Below are 4,205 nucleotides of genomic sequence, written 5' to 3'. Positions count from 1 at the left end.
CAGGGTCTGGAAGCCCACAACAAGGTGAGATACAGACAATCTTCATAGGTACTACAAGAACACAGGGAAGAAACCGTAATATCTCAGATCCCCACTGCAAGAAAGGAAGACACATAGACAACATGAAAAAACAAAGGAGCAAAGTGCCCCAAACAAACCAGGACACCATAATAACAGAACCTATGGGCAGCAAAGCTGATGAAATGTCAGAGAAGGAGTTCAGAAAGTTCATAATTAAAATGATTTGTGAATTAAAGAAAGACTTAAGTGAGCAAATACAAGCAAAAATTGATCACTCCAACAATGAAAGCAAATACAGGTAGCAAAAGATATTACTTCAAGAGAGAAATAGAGACTCTGGGGGAAAAAGTCAGAAATCCTTGAAATGAAGGATAAAAACTCAAAAAATGAAAGATAAAAACTCAAAACTCAATACAAAGCATAACCAGCAGACTAGGTCACGTGGAAGAAAGAATGTCAGATAATGAAGACAAAGTATACAATCTGGAAAATAAAGTTGATCACACAGTGAAGATAGTAAGAAACCATGAACAGAATATCCAAGAATTATAGGACAGCATCGAAAGACTAAATCTAAGAGTTATTGGGATAGAGGAAGGCACAGAGTTTCATACCAAAGGAATGCACAATAGTATCACAAAATTTCCCAAGCATGAAGAAGGAATTGGACACCAAATGTACAAAATTACAACAAATCTACACCAAGGCTTATTATAATGAAAATGCCTAGCATATAGAATAAGGATAGAATCTTAAAAGCCACAAGAGAGAAGAATCAGATCACACATATAATGGGAAACCAATTCATATCTCAGAAGATTTTTCAACCCAGACCCTCAAAGCCAGGAGATCCTGGAACAACATATACCAAGCTCTGAAAGAAAATGGATGACAACCAAGAATCTTTTTTTAAATATTTTTTTTAGCTATACATGGATACAATATCTTTATTTATTTATTTAGTTATTTTTATGTGGTGCTGAGGATCGAACCCAGGGCCTCATGCATTCAAGGCAAGCACTCTACCACTGAGCTACAACCCCAGGGCAAAGAATCTCATATACAGCAAAGCTAAGCTTAGATTTGATGATGAAATAAAAACCTTCCATGATAAATAAAAGTTAAAAGAATTTACAACTAGAAAGCCTGCACTACAGAACATCCTCAGCAAAGTATTTCAAGAAGAGGAAATGAAAAACAATAATGAAAATCAGCAGAGGGAGGGATTACACTAAAGGAAAATCTAATCAGAGGAGAAATCAAGTCATGTTAAATACCAAAAAATAAAAAAAATGACTAGGAATACAATTAATGTCTCAATAATAACTCTGAATGTTAATGGCCTGAACTCACAAATCAAAAGACATAGACTAGCAGATTGGATTAAAAAAAAGACCCAACAATAATTATGCTGCCTCCAAGTGACTCATCTCATAGAAAAAGACATTCACAAACTGAAGGTGAAGGGTTGAAAAAAATCATATCACTCTCATGGACTGTGGAAGCAATCAGGGGTTTTCATCATCATATTAAATAAAGTAGACTTCAAACTAGAGTCAATCAAAAAGGATAAAATATTACATACTGCTCAAGCAAACCATACACCAACAAGACTTAACAATTATATATATGCCCCAAACAATGAAGCAGTTATGTTCATCAAATAAACTCTTTTCAAGTTCAAGAGTCAAATAGACCACAACACAATAATTTGGGGTGACTTTAACATACCTCTTTCATCACTAGATAGATCTTCCAAACAAAAGCTGAACAAAGAAACTGTAGAACTCAATAATACAATTAAAAACTTTGAGTTAACTGACATATATAGAATATTCCATTCTTCAGTGCGAGAATATACTTTCTTCTCAGCAGCATATGGATCCTTCTCTAAAATAGACCATATACTATGCCACAAAGTAACTGTTAGCAAATATTAAAAAGTAGAGATACTACCCTGCATTCATTCTATCAGATCATAATGGAATGAAATTAGAAATCAATGATAAAATAAGAAATAAAATCCACTCCAACACCTGGAGACTAAATAATATGCTACTGAATGAACAATGGGTTACAGAAGACATCAAGGAGAAATTTTTAAAAAATTAGAGGTGAATAAGAACACAGATACAACATACTGAAATCTCTGGAACATCATGAAAGCAGTTCAAAGAGGAAAGTTCATTGCATGGATGGAGTTCATTCCTTAAAAGAAGAAAAATCAACAAATAAATGACTTAACACTATATCTCAAAGCCCTAGAAAAAGAACAAATCAACACCAAAAGCAGAAGAAGACAGGAAATAATTAAAATCAGAGCTGAAATCAATGAAATTGAAACAAAAGAACCAATTGAAAAAAAATTGACAGAACAAAAAGTTGGTTCTTTGAAAAAATAAATAAAATTGACAGACTCTTAGCCATGCTAACAAAGAGAAGGAGAGAGAAAATTCAAATCACTAACATACGTGATGAAAAAGGAAATATTACAACAGACACTACAGTAATACAGAAGATAATTAGAAATTATTTTGAAAACTTGTACTCCAATAAATAGAAAATATCGAAGGGATTGACAAATTTCAAGAGTCATATATTTTGCCCAAATTGAATCAGAATGATATGCACAATTTAAACAGATCAATTTCAAGTGACAAAATAGCAGACACCATCAAAATCCACCAACCAAGAAAAGCCCAGGATCTGATGGATACACAGCTGAGTTCTACAAGACCTTTAAAGAAGAACTAATACCAATACTCTCCAATTTATTTCAGGAAATAGAAAAAGAGGCAGCACTTCCAAACTCATTCTATGAGGCCAATATCACTCTGATTCCCAAACCAGGCAAAGACACATCAAAAAAAGAAAACTTCAGATCAATATCTCTAATAAATATAGATGCAAAAATTCTCAATAAAATTCTGGCAAATCAAATACAAAAATATATCAAAAAGATTGTGCACCATGATTAAGTGGGATTCATCCCAGGCATGCAAGGATGTTTAAAATTAAAATTAGTAAAATAGTTTCATTGAACAAAAGATAAGGTAGGAAGATATCACTGAGAGAGGGCACATAGAGGCATACCGAAACACTTAAGGTACTTGAGTTTTCTGTTAAATACATGGGCTGCATTTAGAACTGCTTCTGTAGGTATGACTCATTTCAAAATATAAATATTAGAGATGCTGAGAGAATAGATTAGTGTCCAAGATGATGCCACTTATTCTTGAGTTGCCAGGGATACCACCCCAATGTATGGATTTCCATCACGTCCATTTCTCTGCCAGGTGACAATATCAGGGATGATGAGGAAGTTAATATATTTCTGGCTAGATAACTCATAATCCTCATCCATCCATCTCTCTACATGGACCTAAAGGGAAATAAATAACCTATAGACTAACAAAAAATTTCATTATTGACTAAGTCCTGGATCCTTAAATCCTTTGTGATCTCTAGGGAGTTGGCTAAACTAGAAGGGAAATTTTTCCAGGTACAAATGGCCATGTCTGAGGAAGCTGAATGCTTTTCCCTGTATTTTCTTCCTAAATATGCCTAAGTCTTGAATTGTAGCTATCCCTGATGATGACAAAAGTTTTCATCTGAGAATCTAACAAGAGAACAAAAAACATCTTTTTAAAAATAGGTTTGTTAATATCCTGCTAAGTTTTGACTTAAAAAAAATCAGGGTCCTTGTGAGCTTGTACTGGTCAAAAAGACATTATTGTTTATTTTTTATTTATAGGCTGTACTGGGGGCCAGCAATGAGACCCCATAGAAAGTATTTTACTGGAGAATATTTTTTTTAAAAATGGAGGAATTAGAGCCTGTGGCATCTTGTGAGCAAGTCCAATCATAACGTTTCTTTGTCTGCTTTCCTATTATGTGACTATAAAAAGCTGTCAACAGTGCACTTAAATTTTCCTGTAGAGAGGAAATATACAGTTTATAATGAAGGTAAGAATATGCTTATAACCATATGTTTGTTCACATAAAAATGTGCCAATATAAGAATTGTTCCATTTTGAAGTTTTGGGCACCATGTGGAGGTGGTGGGTTGAAACTTCCTTAGTGGGTTCCTTTGGTGTTTCTTCCCCTCCTATTATATCTTTACATTTTTCAATCTAAAGGTTTCTGTACTACCACCTCCTCTCTCACCCCCTTCCTGCTCCCCT

General features: G+C 34.0%; 1 non-coding gene across 1 annotated transcript; it reads right to left on the bottom strand.

Annotated features, from left to right (window-relative positions):
• Positions 1-992: 992 nt before the first annotated feature.
• On the bottom strand, positions 993-1,065 carry Trnas-uga (transfer RNA serine (anticodon UGA)). The gene has a single exon. It is a non-coding gene; the product is annotated as a tRNA-Ser (tRNA).
• Between the last annotated feature and the right edge of the window lie 3,140 nt (positions 1,066-4,205).

The sequence above is a fragment of the Marmota monax genome, unplaced genomic scaffold, assembly GCF_021218885.2.
Source record: "Marmota monax isolate L192 unplaced genomic scaffold, Marmota_monax_Labrador192_F-V1.1 WCK01_AAM20220418_F8-fsc00096, whole genome shotgun sequence".
NCBI lineage: Eukaryota > Metazoa > Chordata > Mammalia > Rodentia > Sciuridae > Marmota > Marmota monax.
Note: the sequence above shows the minus strand (reverse complement) of the source record. Positions and strands in the feature narration are given on the sequence as shown.